Source organism: Rattus norvegicus, chromosome 14 (genome assembly GCF_036323735.1).
Source record: "Rattus norvegicus strain BN/NHsdMcwi chromosome 14, GRCr8, whole genome shotgun sequence".
NCBI lineage: Eukaryota > Metazoa > Chordata > Mammalia > Rodentia > Muridae > Rattus > Rattus norvegicus.
In genome coordinates this window covers 4,409,546-4,428,082 of record NC_086032.1, presented here as the reverse complement: position 1 = coordinate 4,428,082, position 18,537 = coordinate 4,409,546, and the positions used below count along the sequence as shown (strand labels likewise).

At 48.6% G+C, this 18,537-nt stretch overlaps 1 protein-coding gene across 1 annotated transcript in view; it reads left to right on the top strand.

The window, feature by feature from the left end:
- Nucleotides 1–16,533: 16,533 nt before the first annotated feature.
- Lrrc8d (leucine rich repeat containing 8 VRAC subunit D) overlaps nt 16,534–18,537 on the top strand; it is a 76,436-nt gene continuing 74,432 nt past the window's right edge. The window contains exon 1 of the mRNA XM_039091810.2: nt 16,534–16,673. The gene's annotated coding sequence lies outside the window, so the exon portion shown is untranslated. The remainder of the gene's footprint in view (nt 16,674–18,537) is intronic.

The window sequence follows — 18,537 nt, the reverse complement described above, 5'->3', positions numbered from 1 at the left end:
AACACCTTATGGGATCAGTTTTCTATTTCCACTTTGATGTGGTTTCAGGAATCCAGCTCAGACCGGCAGGCTTGCACGCAGGCCTTTTACCCACGAGCCATTTCCTGCCTCCCAGATCTGTGTTGTTGTTTGTGTTCTTTTTCTTCCTTTAAAAAGTATTTATTTATCTTGAGTCTGGCCTTGAACCCTGGTCCTCCTATGTCTGCCTCTCAATTGCTGAGCTTGTAGACCGGTGTCAGCATGCCCGGGTTAATTACACATTCACTGTGTTCAAGTATGGTTCCAGTGGATTGAATTTCTACAGCTAAGTTTCCTACCTCAGCAGTTGTTTTTCAGACTAACATTTAGCCTGTGACGAGGTGGTTGGCTGTGTGTCTTACAGAAGTACGTCCCATCCCTGTTTCATACATTCTTGTTTTTCTTTTCTTTTTCTTAAGATTTATTTATTTTATGTATATGAGATACGGGTACACTGTAGCTGTCTTCAGACACCAGAAGAGGGAATTGGATCCCATCACAGATGGTTGCGAGCCACCATGTGGTTGCTGGGAATTGAACTCAGGACCTCTGGAAGAGCAGTCAGTGCTCTTAACCTCTGAGCCATCTCTTTAGCTCCTTGTTTTGTTTTTTGAGAGGTTTCTCTGTGTAGACCAGGCTGTTCTGAACTTGCAGAGATCTGCCTGCCTCTGCTTCCTGAGTGCTGGGATTAAAGGTGTGCACCTCATGGCCCCATTTGTTGTTACCTTTTAAAACTCGTGGGCCGTCTCTCTGTCACTGTCTCTGTCTCTGTCACTGTCTCTCTGTCTCTGTTCCTCCCTCCCTCCCTTGTTCTTTCCCTCCCTCCCCCCCCTACCCCCCCCCTCTGTCCTGGAGCATATGGAGGTCAGAGGGACAGCATTTTGGAGTCAGTTCTTGCCTTCACTGTGGTCTCCTGAGATCAGAGTCAGGTTGACCGCTTATGCTGCCGGCTCACAGAGCTCCTCCTCTCTCCCTTTTAGTTTAATTCCTTAAACATGTTTTTCGTGTTACAAAACATTTTTTCTTTTGCTTAGTTCTGAATTGTTTTCCACATGATTTATTTACTTATTTATTTATTTTGGTATCTTGTAGATTCTGTGCTAAGTAGGAGCCTCCTGGTTACTTTTTTTTTTTTTTTAATTTTTTTTTTCTTCTTTTTTTTTTTTTTTTCCGGGGCTGGGGACCGAACCCAGGGCCTTGCGTTTGCTAGGCAAGCGCTCTACCACTGGGCTAAATCCCCAACCCCTCTGGTTACTTTTTTTGTTTTGTAATTTTTTTTTTTTTTTTTTTTTTGCATGAAAAAGAGAGACTCTGGTTTGTCTGTGAGGTTGGAGCAAGAGGTGTTTGGAGCAGGTGGATACCAGGGAGTCCCGTAAGGCAGCATCTCCTGAGATGCTGTGTGGCAGTTAGAGCTCGGTCTCTGGGACAGCAATCTGGAGGGAGGTGGAGAGGGCTGAGCAGATACGGAAGAGGCCTCTCTCTGAAGGGGGTCTATTTACAGCTGTTCGCCCTGTCAGAATGTGGGCCAAATTTCTGATTTTTTTTTTTTAAACTGGAAGCCAAAATCCGGATTCTTTTGTAAAATCTGATTTTTAAAAGGTTAGCTAATTCAACATTTCAAATAAGAACTTCCTGCAGACTAAACAAAAATGATATTGTGGGCTGGAGAGAGCCTAGGCATTTAAGCCCTCAGTAGCAGATGGCCTGCCCTTTGTGGCGAGATAAATTGGAAAGGCAGGATTGGAATAGGAGCACAGTGCATTCTTCTTTACTTCTCTAAGGCAGGGTGTCACTTTGTAGGCCTGTCTAGCCTGGACCTCCCTGTGTAGTTCAGGATGGCCTTGAAGCAGATTAGAGCTCTTGCCTACAGAGGGCTGTGATCATAGGGTCCGCAACATGTATGGCTCACTTAACAAAATGTCCAATCAGAACTTGATACCATCCTTCTGTTTCTCTCTCTCTCTCTCTCTCTCTCTCTCTCTCTCTCTCTCTCTCTCTCACACACACACACACACACACACACACACACACACACACACACACACACAGAGTAGAACAAAACTTGGAATATGATATTTTCTGTCTTTACATTTGGGTATGTGTTCTTTTCCTGGCCTGTGAGTGTGGCAGGCCCGGGGGAACAGTCTGGCTCTTCTGCTCCCTCGGTGCAAGACAGGTCCTCGGATCTGTACCTCACCAGCGTGGTTCACCTCTCGTGGACATTTTATCTGCTTGGGGCATCCTAAGGTGGTGGTCGGATTATACCTAGCTGTGCACACATCCTCTGGGGCAGAAGAGAGGGGAAGTATTTCGGGAGATCTCTGTAGTGGCCAAGTTCAGAATCCTACTGTGAGGATGGATCTCTCAGCACATTTTCGACTTTTAAATCTCAGTCACTCCCAGCGGCTAATGGATTGTGTTGGAACTTTTTTTTCTCCGGGAAGAGAAACTTTGTGTCCATCTGCAGGTTGTATTCCTAAACCTTCCCGGTGATACCATAGTGCCAGTTGAACCAATCCCTCCCGAGCAGAGTAACTTTAAATTCCTTTTCTTTTTGAGACAGTCTCATGTAACTGCATCTGGCCCCCGAGTCGCAGAGGAGCCGAGGCTAATGTTGAGGGGTTTGTTTTGTTTTTTAACTATGTAAAAGGTTTATAATGTTATGTGTACAAGTGTTTTGCTTGCACGTATGTCTGCATACCACATGCATGCCCGGTGTCCTCAGAGGTCAGAAGTGGTCAAGAGGGCATTGGGTCCCTCGGAACTGGAACAGCAGAGGGTTGAGGGCTGCCAAGTGTTAGGACTTGAACCTGGGTCCACCAGAAAAGCCATCTTCTCAGCCCTAACCTTAAACGTTGATACTTAGGGTCTTTATACCTCACTTCTCAAGTGCTGTAGTTTCAGGTCTGTGCTGCTAACACACCCTGTTTCTGTGACTCGGGAATATGGGGGCAGGGGTGAATCTTGGGACTTTGTGCGTGCTAGGCAGGTGTTTTAAGCAATCAAGCTTTAAATTTCCAGTGTTTTGGTGGTTTTAGAATGGCTGCGTTTAAAAGCCTCTCAGCAAACACTTAACAGCAGTAAGGATTTGGGGAGGATATTTTCCCCCTCTCATTATGAAGCAGGGTTGTGGTATCAGGAGAATGGGTTTGTTCTTCGCTTGCAGGAAGTGTCTTTGCAGTGGCTTGGGACGTTGTGGACTAAAAAGCTGTACAAGATGTCTTTGTTGTTAGTTTTTTGGAGGTTTTCTCTGTGTACCAGCCCTGGCTGGCCTTGAACTCACAGAGATCAGCCTGGCTTTGCCTCCCAAGTAATGTTGGGATCAAAGTCAGGCAGCCTGGCTCCCCCTAACCCCCTTGAGATGCCTTTGTTAAGCTCCTTATAAAGTGAAATATGAAGAGAGAAGGCACCCCGGAAGCACCCAGGGGAAATGTCTGTGCAGCTCTCCTGGTGGCCGAAATGGTAGTGAACACTTTATACATATGTTAGCTCATTTATTCTGCACAGCAGCCGTGTTTTGTAGGGGAGTAAACCAAGGTCAGTCTTCTGTCAGCTGCTCCACCCAGTCACCAAGGACAGCCAAGTGATTCAAGGTCATGTAGTTTGGATTATAATTAAGTGGAGGAAGATTGGTGGTTTGAACCCCCAGTGTCTGCCTCCCAAGTACTGGGATTCCAGGTGTAGGATCCTAGTCTAAGCTTTGCCTGCAGATCTTTCCTAGAAATTTCTTTAACTTTATCATATTGCTTCAGTCTTGAAATCAACATCACAGTTTGACTGAAAACAAAGAAAATCCTATGCCTCTGGTCTAATGTGTCCCTTAACCAGCACAAGCAAATAGAAACAAAGTAGAACAGAGAGCCCAGTTCCAGCCTTCCTGGAGCCATGTCCCAGACAGTGGAATGACCAGTATAAGGCTGTACCGAGAGCCTGTTGCTGTGACAACCCTCATCCCTGGCACCAAATTATTTTCAGGAATACAAAACCCGCGTTGTTTCACCTGTCCTTCCCAGGAGTGCGTTTGGTGAACTTCCAAAGGGGTATTTTAAAATCACCTCTTACAATCAGTGTGAGCTGTGGGAAAGACCTGAGCTTGGGGGCTTAAAGAATGGGAATTCTGAGCTGCCCTTCTCTTCTACAGCCTGCTGTGACCTTGGCTTTCTCAAAACTTGAGGTTCCTCCCCTGCGGGTGGGGGAGGGGCCGACTCAGCAGTGCTACTTGCTCCGGGAGGGTTAGGAGCTTCTCCCTGCAACAATGTTCACTAACAACAACAAAAGCCACATGTGGTGGATAATGAGCTGCCCATCACAATCTTTGTGAGCCTTGGAGTTCGATTTCCCTAGTGAGTGGGGAGGTAGGTGGGTGGCTGGGTGGCTGGGTAAGGCCTGTGCTGGCCTGAACTCGTTTCTTTCAATCCCTTCTTACCTGTATTAGTGTGGAGACCAGAGTGTGGGCGTTGACTCCATTTCTGGCCCCAACTCTTTTTTTCTTGGTTTCTCTCCCCTCCTTCTTTGGGCTGGCTTCCAGTTTCCCTACAAAGTGCTATTTGTTTTAAGGGTGAAGCAGGCGATTCTCTGGGCAGAAACACTGGCTGCAGGCAGTTACTGTAATCATGGTGGAAAGCCAGGCTGGAGTGGGAGGGAGACTGAGGGGCTTGTTCCTAAAACTTGGTACATTGATTTTTTTTTTTTTTTGAAGGAAAGCAAGGAATGGCTTCTCAATAGAAATATTATAAAATGCCCTTCACAGCAGAACAAAACTGAGTAAGGAGAAAGGGCTTTCAGAAGTCCCTGTTTATGACTGTAAAAGCCCCCTCCTCTTCCTCTTTCTCCTCCTCTCCCTCCTCCTCTTCCTCCTTCCCTTCCTTTTTATTTTGAGAAAAGATAATAACCCTTTTGAGTATCACTCCGTCCGACATGCACTGCAGCAGGAAAGGAAGTGCGTGGAGATCCTATCACTGACCATGCGACAGTCACTGCTCTGATGTATCTGCCCAGACTCCCAGCTTTCTCCCCTCAGTTGTGAAGGTCATTGCCATTACTGTCCCATAGCAGAGATTCTAAAAACCGAGGTTCAGTGAGTCGAGGTTAACACGTCAGCATTACCGCGCTTGATGGTTACTCAAGCTGGCGAAAGATGACGCTCTCAACTCAAGCCTGTCTCACTCACCGCGTGAAGTTCTGTGCATTCGCCATGCTTCGAGGGGGTGGCCAGCTCTCAAGAGCCGCTGTGGAGAAAGATTTGGCACATGCCAGTCTGCAGTCTGTGCCACGTTCTCGCATGAGCTGCACGCTGGGGCAGTTTCTCCAAGGAGGGAGACTGACTTTGCTTGCAAAGTCCGGAGGTGACTTGAAGCAGGAGATGACCTGTAAGGGAGATGGTGACAGACAAGAGACCTGGTAAGAGAGGGAGGGACTTTGGAACAGCCTATAACCTGGTTCTGTGGCAGACTGGAGGTGGGGAGGTGGGGGGAGGGGGTCGGTTAGAAGAGGTGTGGGGCAGGTATGGAGGGTTAATGTCCTGCTATGTATGGAGCATGGACTTTTGAACAAAAGGGTTCTTTGAGTTGTAAAAAAATTAATTGCATTACTTATCGGAGACCGTGGGTGCATGCATGGGACATGCCAGTCACTGTCATTGCATGCTCAGAAGATAACATTTGGGAAGCAGCCCTGTCCTTCTGCCGGTTCTGGGGGCCAGACTTGGTTCCTCAGGTTGGTGTGGGAAGCGTTTCACCAGTTGGGTTGAGTCACCTAACCAGTTCTTTTCATTTTCTGAGGCAGAGTCTTATGTAGCTCAGGCTAGCCTTGAAGTCCTGACTTTTCTACATCTGCCCCCTTGTGTGCTGGGACTACAGGCCTGAACCATGCCCTCCCCAGAAGGTTCTTGAAAGGGAGCTAATTTATTCTGGTATATGAACATCCGCCTTCATTGTTTACAGCAGGAGAGAGAGGGGAGTAGTATTTCTGCAGCACAGCCAGAGCAGCTAGGGGGGCCGTTCCTTAGGGGGCCTGGGAATTATCTAAATGTACAGCTTCCACAAACTCCCCTGCTGTCACTCTGAGGCTGCAGATCTGGGGTAAGGCCTGGGGAACTGTTTAAGGGGCCTGTGTGTGACTGTACACTCTGGCGAGGGCTTTAGGACATTTAGGAGAAGAGTCTGGGTTGCAGCCAATTTGTAGTTTGTATGGAAGATTTTTTTTTTTTAAACCATAAAGAGACCAGTCACCAGACCTTGCGTGCACGCACTCACACAGTCCTTCGTGTGAGTGTATGTACACCAGGATGAGGCCAGTGGTGTGTTGGTGTGGTATTTCTCTCCACTGATCTCCACCTCTCTTTCGAGATAGGGATTCTACGTGGACTTGTTGCTCACACATACTCAACTTTTGTGCCATTGAATTCTGGGGATCTGGTGGCTGTCGTGTCGGCCACCTCCTGCTCCCTGCCTCCGGATTGCAGATGTGTGACTGTCTGACTTGGGTGTGTGTGTGTGTCTCTGTGCATGTGTGAGCATTCCTCTGTGTGTGTGCGCCCGCGTGCATGTGTGTGTCTGTGTGTGTGTGTGGTGTGTGTGTGTGTGCTGGGGAACTGAACTGTAGTTCTCATACCTTGAACCACCTCCAGCCCCACAGTGTTCCTATTCCCTGTAAATAAATAGTAACTTCAGAGCTTAGTCATGGGACAGATGTGTCCATGTCACCTCTCCACTCCTGTGTAGACCTCAGCGTGCTCTGCATTTCGTACCGTTGTGTAAAACTTCTCTCCTCCTTTGTTTGTTAGAAGGAAATGGAAGACGTAGGCTGCCTGCCCTCCTTGGCTATCACACAATACAATGTGCCATCTGGAGTCCTGCCTATATTTTGGTCCGCCTGTGTCACTAGCTGATCATGGTCCACGGCAGAGTGACATGGCTTCCTTGTAAAATGAAGATGTGAGTGTGCGGTTAGTGGTGAGGATAATTTATGTAAAGCGGATGCTGTAGTTCCCGCCTCAGAGTTAACTGCTGTTATCGTTGCTGTTGGTGACTGCAGCTCAGAGTCAGTCGTCCTTCCGTACTCTGGTCTGGGCGAGATCTGTCCTTTTGAAAATAGCTGCCCAGACCACAGAGGAGAGTCCTGAGAGTGACTGACGTATCAGGAAGTTTCAGTTACGTAGGGTCCCTTCTTTCAAGGTCTTTTATTTTCTAGAAGCATGTCTTGCTGCACAAACAAGCTTGCTGGGATATAACTGGAGCCTGTATCCCAGGGCGGGGGAGGTTTCCCCTCCCAATTCTTACTTCTTAGTTCATTCTTCAGTCTCTGTGGAGCTCTAAGATGGTCACTTGTTCATTTCCTGCGACCCACTGAGCAGAGACCATTACAGACTCATCCTCCTCCCCCTTCTTTTCTTTCTTTCCTTTTTGCTTTCCAGTTTTTCTTTTCTCTCTTTCTTTCTTGACAGGGTCTCCCTGTGTAGCCCTGTAGTTTAGATTTGTAGACCAGGCTGGCCTCAGACTCACAGAGGTTTTTACCTCAGTCTCCTAAGTGCTGGGACTAACAGGTCTCTGACTGGCCCACTCTTCTCTTTTAAACTTTGTAGCTGCTGCTAACTTTTGAGGCAAAGTTGTAGCTCAGTCTGGCCTTGAACCTCCTTTGTAGCCAAGAGTGTTGTTGAACTTTTTATCCCCTTACCTCTAGCTCCTCATGTTTAGAGATTACTGATGAGGACCACCCAGCCCAATTTATTCTCTCCTGGGGACCAGGTCCATGCTAGGCAGATAGGACACCAACGGAGAAATGGCCCCAGCCCCTCAGCTGATGACTTTTGAAGTATAACTTTTTTTCTGGGAAGGTAAACAGTTCTGTCAAGGGAAAAGCTATTTTTTCAGCATTAAAGACATTAGAAATGATAATTTATGCTTGAAAAAACAAGATTAGTCCAAGTTTTAGTTCTCCTTTCCTTGTCTCCGCCACTCTTCATCCCAGCACGTATCTGCCAACTCTTCTCACGACCTCCGGCCCAGCCATGTTTGTACTGGAGCCAGAGTCCAAAGGCACCATTTCATCTGACCATCAGACTTCAACCTCTGAGCCCTTCTTTCCTTTGGGTTTTGCTAACCAGCTCTTTCACTAAAGGGGTGACATTTGCCATGGAACTTTACTGGGATATCAGGATGTGTTTGATGATGATCAGTCAGAGTTTCAAAGTATTCCCTCTGTCCTGCCCTCTTGGAGCTAGAGGCAGTTACTGGGCATGGACACCTGCAGGCCCTCCCTTGAGGAGTAAAGGGATCACAACAATGTAGCAACTTGCTTCTTTACCATTTCTGTTACTTTGACTAAACCCTTCACTCACTCTCATTTGTCCTTTCCACACCTCCCAAATTAATGTTATATGCTAATTTGGTTATACCAATGTAAACAGTTTCTGTTACTTCTGAGTAGAGGTTAAATGATGTTCCTCCTGGCGCTCGTCTTCCTGTTGTTAGGAAATGTATCCACTGTCTGTTCTCTGTGGTTCTTGGGGCCAAGGAATTTGCAGGTGCTCAGGGGTCCTGACTTCTCAGGTCACTGTATCAACCTCTTTACTAGGATCTAAGTGCGAGAAGTACAGTGGGTTAGTCCGTCTCCCTGCAGTTGCTAGTCCAGCTGCCTCGGAGCCAGGAAGTTCTACAGTTTGTAAATCTATGGTGGGTGCTGTCAGGCGGAGGAAGCAGTAGCTCTTCCTGGTTTGCCTTGCTGGAAATATCTGCACTTTCCTTTAGCTCTTTATTCTGTAACTTTTATCAGACTCGGGATTCCTGCTGTGCCGCAGCTCTCTCTGTACTGTGGTGACCAATGGTTACACTGTTGCCACAGAGAGGAAGACCTGAGGATTTAGCTGTACTCATAACCATGACACTGGACCCCTCAACTGGGGAAGGCATACCCTCAGGTGTCTGGCTGGTAATTTGATAAAATGTTATTGTGGCCAGGCCTTCATTCCATGAGATAGGCAGGCAGAGGCCTGAGGATCTCTGAGTGGTGGATGCGTTGAACAACAGCCTGGTCTGCATAGGCAGTTCCAGGTTGCTGGAGTTAAACACAGTGAGTCAAGAAAATACAGCTACTGTGGCCAGCCAGGGTGCTGGTAGGATGAGGTAGGATGTGCTGTCAGTGACTGGGGGCAAACTTAGATTTCTCTCTGTTTCCTGGCAGTATATGGAGATAATTCTGGAGGGACTGGTGGAGGCAGGAAATTACGTCATACATGTGTCACGATTGACATTTTCGTGAGCCAGAGTTAGTGTTTAAAACATTGACCATCAGGCTGAGTGAAGTGGCACATGTTTTTAATCTGGGCACTCAGGAGGCAGAGGCAGGCAGTTCTCTAAGTTCAAGGCCAGCCTGGTTTACAGAGAGAGTCTCAGGACAGCCATGGATATATATCGTGTCTTGAGAAAAAAAAAAAAAAGAATAAGCCTTTGATCATCAGCTTTCAAAAGTTTAATACGATTTCTGGATTTTTTTAGGGGTGTGTGTGCACTTTTATTTTTATTCCACGCCCTTTACATGGCTGTTTCATTGAAAGGAAACGGAATGAAAATCAAACTATTTATCTGCCCCATGCACTTTTTATAACCTGTAGTTTTTGTTGCAGTAGGCAGTTAAGAGGGGATGTTGTCAAGACTGTGTGTGTGCCTTATTCCCTGTTGACTTCTGCATTTTCTTACTCCTACGTCTTACATGTTTGGCTACATCAGGTACTTGTGTGTGCACAAAGTCAGGCTTTCCCCCCTGGGGATTGCTAAGTATCTGTTTCTCTAGCTGCCTCCAGCCCTAGGAACTGTGACCTTCCGGTCTCTGCCCCCTGAGCTGAGAGCATAGGTGTGCACTGGCTGCTTTGTAACAAAAGTTGTTTTAAGAGTATTGTTGCCTTACTAATAATCATATTTGTTAGAACAAATTATTTTTAAGTTGCTTGGGTTTCAAATACATCACCGTAGGAATAAGAGTGCATAGAGAAAATGAAAACAATTCTTTGGAGAAGGAGGCTGAGATACCCAGCATAGAAGGTGAACAGCTTGAAACATGCTTTCCAGGGAAAAAATGCTCATCGCGCATGCTCAGAAGTCAGTGGACAGTCAGTGTTCCCTGCACTTTCTTTGCTGATAACATTTTTAACAGTCCTCACTTGCTTGAAGGTATTTGGATTTAGCCATACTTTTGTGACATCTTTTTGTTGTTGTTGCTGCTGGGTTCCTTGCTTTGTTTTCGAAACAGGCTCTCGTGCATCTCCCCGCTGGCCTCAGACTCCATAGGTAGTAGAGAATTATCGTGAACTCCCGATCATCCTGTCTTGTCTTCCAAGCACTAGGATCACAGGAGTGGGCGGCCATACCTTGTCTAACTTTTCCCTCTTTTAGTCTTCTCGTGTATTAGCCCTCAAAAACCACAGACATTGACCTAACTAGCTGAAGAATAAGAGAGGACGCACGGGACAGTCTGTTAGTTTTGTCCACCACAGTTCAACACAGAACGTGTCTAAATGACTATATAAAATTACGCTTAGCTCATGAGCACGTTCAACCGTCTCTACTCCTGCTGGTACTACCTATCGGGTTGTTTTAAAATTGCTACTGCCTTTGCCCGGGAAGGGAGGCACTACCAGCTCTTCCCTGCTTCCTTTCTACCCAGCCTTGACTCTGGGAGGTTTCTGAACCACCAGCCCACTCCTGAGACCTAGCCCCTACCAAACATCCTAGGCCAAGCACCTGTAGCGGGGCCTGCAGGCTCTAGCTGTCCCCAAGGCCTTACATGATTGTTGCCTTCTTTTTGTTCCAAAGCATGGCAGAGAAAGCCCCTCTCCTTGCATTTGTCTTTTCCTCCTGGGACCAGGAAGTCCCGCCTCTACCTTGTGCCCAACACTTTGCCCTCTGGCCCTTCGTTACTGACAAATCAAGGACCAATTGGAGAGCAGGATGTTACTATCAGAACCTCCCCTTACGCCACTAGTTGTCCATCGTAAAATAAGCAGTTGTGCCTTGCAGTTTACCAGAATTTTGGAAGGCAGTGAGCAATCGAGGCACCATTACAAGTTAAGATGTATTTATGTGCGGTTTTCTTTATGCTTGAGACGAGGTCTTGCCTTGTAGCCCAGGCTGGTGAAACCTAGAGCAGCCCTGCTGGCTTTGTCCCCTAAGTGCACCTTGAAGCCAGCTCATGGAATGTGCACCCACTCATTTCTATCCGTTTAAAGGGGAGGAAGAATAGATTACAAGGGAGTGTTCGTGGGGTTGGGGATTTAGCTCAGTGGTAGAGCGCTTGCCTAGGAAGCGCAAGGCCCTGGGTTCGGTCCCCAGCTCCGAAAAAAAGAACCAAAAAAAAAAAAAACAAAAAACAAAAACAAAAAAAACAAGGGAGTGTTTGCTCATTTACCCTGTGCCTTAGAACACAACTCAACCCTGAGTGTACACAGCACATGTGTGCAGGCACATTCACACACACACAAACACACACACACAGAGGCAACACACAACATAAAAGTTAAAATCTGCATCTGTGCTACTCTAGTTCTGCTGAGCTCAGTGACTACACCTGCCCCTGCCCTGCCCAGTCAAATTGGGAGAGTTCTGTGGGGGGCAGGTTGGCCTGTCGGGTGTATTATTAATTTTTTTTTCTTAACCTGAGGAGGTTCATGACTCTTGTGTTCAGAAGCTGAGAGTACCCAGCTCAGACCTTGACATTTTGCTCCAGCTTTAGGGCCGTGGAAGCCCTGCTTTCTAGAGCAGCTAGAGGTCGGCCCAAATGGGATCCCATCCCATCCCACAGCCAGATGCTCTGAGAAGATGACCGGCAACCCTGTGTTACACTGTGCCCTGAGAAGGGACACTCATCCTGGCTCTGGGAAGATGGTAATAGCTCTCTGGGGGGCATGCCAGTTGAGCCAGCCAGTTGGCTTGAGAACAGCTTCCTTGAAAGCCATAGGCCAGGTTTTAGAGCCTCACTCGGTGCCAGGGTCCACCTTTCCAGAATGGGTTGCTGCCTGTGTTCTCCTGGGAGGGAGGGCCGAGTCAGGAACATCTGCTGTGAAGGCTGGGGGCGGAGGGCATCTCTCAGGGAACCAGACGGCTTGTCAGCTTCCGCTCTCCTGTCGGTGTCCATCTGCAGCCATGCTGACATCCACACAGAGAAACCTCGTGGTAAACAGCTTCAACCTTCAAAGCTGTGCCTCCCTTAAGACGAAGAGCAAGCAGCCATGTTTTGAGAGAAGGTAACTTAACGTAGAGCCTTTAAAATGGCTTTTGCACACTGTACTAGGTTGTGGTACTGAGGGAGAGGTTTTACTTACACACACGCACGCATGCACACATACACACGCACGCACGTGTGCCTTCTAAAATCAATGTTTTGAGACAGAGTCTCATGTAAGGAAGGCCCCATGCTGATTCCCTTTCCACCTCCAAAGCATAGGGATATTACAGGAGTGTGTTGCCCAGTGCTACTCTACTTTCAGTTTCTGCCTACCAAGAAGCTTCTTTTTTCTCAGGGGTTGGGGATTTAGCTCAGTGGTAGAGGGCTTGCCTAGCAAGCACAAGGCCCTGGGTTCGGTCCCCAGCTCCGGAAAAAAACAAAAAAAACAAAAAAAACAAAGAAGCTTTTTTTCTCTTCTTGCCACACTGTGATTTCAGGGTTTTCCCCCTTTGGGTAACGGTAAGAGGAAACACTATTCTGTGATACACAGAAGGAGCTGAGGAATAGCTAGATCAGGAAGAAGTATGATGTACTATTAGGCCCGTTAGGGACTGTGTCTTATTCAGTAGGGTCTCTGTCGTATTCAGTGGGGTCGGTGTATCCTCGTGTATTGCTCAGGGCCAGGAAAAGATAAGCGTGGCTTACGGTTCATGTTTCACATTAGCGACTGAATGTGGCCGACCTAGGGGAGAGCCTGAGAAGCAAGGTGGTGTGATCTCATCCCTTAGAAGTCGAGGCTCTGCGAGGTAATACAGTTTTTTTTTTTTTTTCTTTTTTTTCCGGAGCTGGGGACCGAACCCAGGGCCTTGCACTTCCTAGGCAAGCGCTCTACCACTGAGCTAAATCCCCAACCCCTGCGAGGTAATACAGTTAAACCTTTGCCTTCTGTTCTTCTGTGTGTGGTTACATCTCTGTGGAGGCCTGAGGTCAGCTGGGCAACCTTCCTCAGGCCATCCACCTTGTCTTTTGAGACAACCTTTCAGCAGGACTCAGGGTTGCTGACTCCACCAGACTGGGTGGCTATGGAGTCCTGTTTACATTCCCCGGGGCTGGCGTTACAACCTCACATCGCCATACCTGGCTTTTGACATGGGTACTGAGAACGCAACTCAGTTGCTCTGGCTTACACGGTAATCACTGTACTGACCAAGACACCTTCCTAGCCTTTCTTTTTCATGTGTGAAATTTTAAAAAAAGAGTTGAAAGTTTTATTTTGTATGCGTGTATCTTTTGTCTGCATGTATCCTCCTTTATGTACCATGGTCATGCCCAGTACCTGAGGAGGCCAGAAGAGGTCATCGGAGCCCCTGGAGTTACAGACAGGTGTGAGCTGCTGTGCGATTGTTGGGAACCCCTATCTTTGCGAGAGCAGCCAGTGCCTTAACCACTGAGCGGTCTCTCCCACTCCTTGCCTTTTCCTAGAAGCTATGCCTTTCCTTAGGAGTAGGGAACTCCTTCAATCCCAGCATTCGGAGCCTGAGGCAGGCAGGCAGATCTGCAAGTTCTAGGCCAGCCTAGTCTACATAGTGTGTTCCCAGCCATCTAGAGCCATATTATACAGTGTCTCCTAAAAACAAAAAAAAGTTATTTTTCTTCAGAGATTCCCCTTCTGGACTCGGGGTTATAATGAGTAACTGGAATACAGGGATGGCAAAAGGTATTTTAAAAGTGGAATTACGTCCTTTGAAGCTGATGGTTTATAGGCTTTCCTTCTGACTGGAGACTTTGTAAGCCCTTTGGGAAGAAGCATTTCGCCAGTCAGAAAAGCGTGGTTGGGTCCAGCCATGGGATACTGGTGGGCAGAGCAGGACCTAAATGGGTCAATTCAGAGCCCTTCAGATTTGTAGACCACTCGAGGACTAGGGCGAGGGTCACCGATTCTTGAGGCCCCTCTGCCCTATCTCTGCCAAGCTTGAACTCATCTTCGTCATCTACAGCTCCGGTCTGTGCTGCTCTGTCACATGAAGGGGAAGGGTGGGGCAGGAGAGGGTGGGGCCGGAGAGATGCAGTTTGTCTTATATGTAGGTGTCTAGGATGCCTTTACTGCCAAGACTCCTGACTTTTAAAGACGTGTTCCATTTCTTAGCCTCTGTCGGGAGGGAAATAGCTCCATGCTACGGACAGATGAGCGTTGAGCGAGTGCTAATACAGAAGGAAATGGGCAGTGGGGAATGGCCAGCCACTTTCCTGAAAGCTTCAGGCAGGCATTAGTTTTTGCCAGTGGCCTTTGCCTTCTTAAACCTGCCCTGCTAGACAGACAGAAAGCAATCTGTGGGACAAATATTAGCTAGTTAGATTCTGCACTGGACAGACTTTGTCCCTTGGCATACGAGTGGCCATCAGAACCCGTTGGACTTTTGCTACCAAGTAATTCTGAAGAGGCTGACGGAGGCAGTACAGCTGGCTCCTGGATGAGTGCACCGCATGCCCCTGCCTCACCCCTCCCCTTCAGTCATCAAGGACCTTACAAAATCAGCTGGGTGAAAAACCCAGTTCTTCCACAGTGGGAGCCTGTAAATTACAGGATCATTCCGAGACAAGGGGTGGATCCCAGATGGTCTCCGGCCTTGACTTCTCCCCTAGAACTCACTGTTGTCTTAGGAATTCAGAACATAGAGGAAATGACCCAGATTTTATACTTAGCAAAAACCTGTATCCATCTCTCCAGTGGACCACTCTGTAGCTGAGACATCGGGCCAGTTACTTAACTTCTTGACCCTGTTTCCTCATCTGGGAATATGGGAGCAAGGTTTTTAATAGAGCTGTTGGGAAACGTTAAGACCTAGCGGGAGAGAGGGGAGGCCAGTAGCACCCAGTAGGGCCTGAATTCGCAGCACTTCCTTCCTACTATCAGAATATATATCTATATCTATATACACACCACACACATATATACATATATACATACATATACATATATATACGTTGTTTCTGTTCTTTTGGGGTTTGGAAACAAGAGCAACTTAATAAAACCAACAGGTTGAGATGCCACACATCTGTTGAGTGCCTGTTGCCTGATATTTCCAGTCACAGGGGCAGGCAAGTTGCAAACTCTGGCCAACTCCTGGAACTGATGAGACCCTGCCGCCTTTGGTAGAATTTGAGCCACCTGTTTACTACTTTTTTTTTTTTTTTTTACAAATTAAAAAAAATAGTTGTTTGTTTATATGTGTGTGGGCAGTCGTGTGCCACCACTGCAGCCATGGAGGTCAGAGGACAATTTGTGGGAATCGACTCCCTCTCATTCCACCTTTTGTAGGTCCTCTGCTTGGTGGCAGCCCGTGCCTTTACTGCCGAGTCATCTCCCTCCGCGTCATCTCCCGCCGCCTGCCCCACCCCCACCCACCCCTCCACGTGCGCCTTAGTTTACTACTCTGAAGTTATTTTTAAGTCCGTGCAGTCCTGGAAAGGTACTTGCCATCAGGCCTGACCACTTAAGTTAGAGCCCCCAGGACCCACGAGGTCGAAGAAGAGAATTGACTTCGGAAAGTTGCCCTCGGACCGCCACACAGACACTGTGGTCCGCATGCGCCACCCATCTCCTCCGCCATAAATACATTGGGGGGGGGGGGGTTAAGACGGAGTTTGACCAAATTGAACGTTATCTCAGAACTTAACTTTTCATTGATGCATAATCACATGGAAGAAAAGTTGAGGGTTGCGTCCCGGGGGCATTGGTATCTGGTAAAGTGGTTTGGTGATCTCCTTGATCTGAATGGAGAGACCCTAGGAGGAACTCGGAATATTTGCAGGGTCCCCTGACACCCCCCGCCCCCCCATTTCGTGACGGCTCTATTGCGGTAGCTGTGCACACGCTTCTCTTTTGAGTCAGCAAGGCACAAGACAAGTAATTTCCCATCCTGAAGCTCCCTGCTGCGCGTGGATCTGCTGGGATGTGGCTGTTAACTTCCCAGATTTGCATACTCGCTGCCTCCTCTCTTTTGGCAAGGCTCGGTCTTCATACCTTCCCGGAGGTGATTCTTCTCCTGGGAGGCGGAGGCAGGGTAGGGAGGTGAGGCAGTTGGGAGACGAAGGCCAAGTGCCCGCTGCCCACCCCAGGGAGCCTGAGCGTGAAGTCCACGCAGGGAGGTGCATCCTGCAGCTGGGGCTGGACCTGCGACCGGCAGGGGGAGGCCGGGCCGGGGCAAGCGAGCCGGGTAGCCGCGGTCTCCGGCGTGCGATTGCGGGCTGGATGGCTGCCTGTGCGTGTGCGAGCCGCTGCCCCTCGCTCGCTCCATCCGCGGCTGCTCCGCGGCCCCTCTGCCAACACACTCTCTCGCTCTCTTTGAAACAGGAAGTGCACTGCTGACTGCAACGTGCTGCCGGCTCCCAGGATGGAGGAGTGAAGTCTGGCGTCGCAGCGGTTCCAGCCCCCGGAGCCTGCCCGCAGCCGAGTCCTCGAGAGCGCCCTGAGGGAGCAGGGTGGCCACCTGGTCCAGGTGCGCGGGCCGGGGCGGGAAGGATGGGGTCTTTGCTCGCGGGGACTCTCTTGATCGCCTGTGCCTGCCACCATGTCTTCCTCCAGGAGTCTCCGCCACTTTGTCGCCACCGCCCAGGTGTATGGGACAGGGCAGGAAGGTTCTGGCAGCTCGGTCTGGGGACCTCTGGGTGTTCCCCTAGACTGGTGCTCCCCAGGCTGGGCTGCCCTGGGACTGTCTGGGCCGCCTCCAGCAGTCCCTAGCTGCCCTCACCACCCTCTCCAGCTGCTGCCCAGAGCAGCTGCTCTTTGTTCCTCACTCGTTGGCCTGAGGCTGTCTAAATACCGCTCTGGGAAGCTCAAGACTGTTGGGTGTTGCTGAAGTTGGTGTGAGGGCGAAAGTGGAGAGGGAAGGAGGAAGCTCTTGGCGGAGTGTATGAAAGGCTTGACAGCTAGGCTGGGAAGCTGAAGGGCTGGGTTGCTTGTAGAGCCAGGCTATCACAAACTGAGGGAACTGGTGGTGCAGACGCACACCGGAAAGGTAGGGACCGCGAATGAGGGACAGCACCGAGTTCTGAGGTGTTTAGTCTGGTGTCTAGCTGGTGAACGCTGCTGTGGTTTCCCCTGTGTGGAAACATGGTGCTTTATAAATATGAGCCAGACATTTTTAATTTATTAAATTCCAGTTGTCACCAAACCAAAGTAGGGACGGCTCTTCTGAGGCTCCCCAGGTAGACAGAATTTCTTAACCCTGCCTTGCTTGGTTCCAGCTGTTAGTAGGAGTGGAATAAATGCTTAGGAACAGGTGGGTTCATGGTGTAGACTTTGCACCTTTATTTCTGAGGATGCTTCTCTGCAGGTTCAGACTTCTCCCTCGGTGGAAGGAGGCCTGGCCGTATTTGACTGCCTTTATTTATTCTCTGGAGACGGCCATCCCGCTAGGGAACCACTTTGGCTGAGAAGACTGTTTGAGATGGTTGTTATGACAAGTTAAATGTCTGAGCCATGGAGAAGCCAGCAGCAACTTCTTGCTTCTTTTGGAGGCTGAGGTGTGAGCAAGTGACAGGAGGGAGAAGAGGGAGGGGGACTCTGCCAGAAGGAGGGCCTTTCTTTGTACTCCCAGTCCTTCATCCACATCCAGTTGCGGATTACTGAATTTAAGTCCACGCCCCTCAGTGGCAACCATCCCTTTGGGGGGTGGGGCAGGGACCGGGATCTTACCCTGTAGCACAGACTGGTCTGCCGCTCAGATTTGCCTGCTTCCCAAATGCTGGGGTCTGAGGCTTCCAAGTCCATACCTAATCTAACTGTGTCATCCTAATGTCTCAGTGGAATACATTTTTTGCATAATTAATTTTGCTTTAAGAGAAAATCCTCAGATGGGTCATTAGGTCTGTGCCCCATCTTTTTCTTTTTAAAGATTTATTTATTTATATGAGTGCACTGTCGCTGTCTTCAGACACACCAGAAGAGGGTATTGGATCCCATTACAGATGGTTGTGAGCCACCGTGTGGTTGCTGGGAATTGAACTCAGGACCTCTGGAAGAGCAGTCAGTGCTCTTAACCTCTGAGCCATCTCTCCAGCCCACACTGATCTCTTTAAATTAGGGCTTTTGAGCACCTTAACAATGTCAGCAGTTGGTGTGATACAGTAGCAGTAGCCAAGATACTTTGTATGGACTGAGCAGCTAATTTCCTCCTTGCTAGATAGATCTGCCTTGACCTAGGCTTGAAGTTAATGGTATATTACCTCTATTTACTTGTGCCTCTTCTTTTCCCAGAGACTCCCTAAGAATAAAAACCAATCATCCAAGAAGTCCTCCATTTCTTTCTCTCCTTTTCTTAGTTCTCCTGAGGCTTGAACTCAGAACCTTGTGGCCAAGGT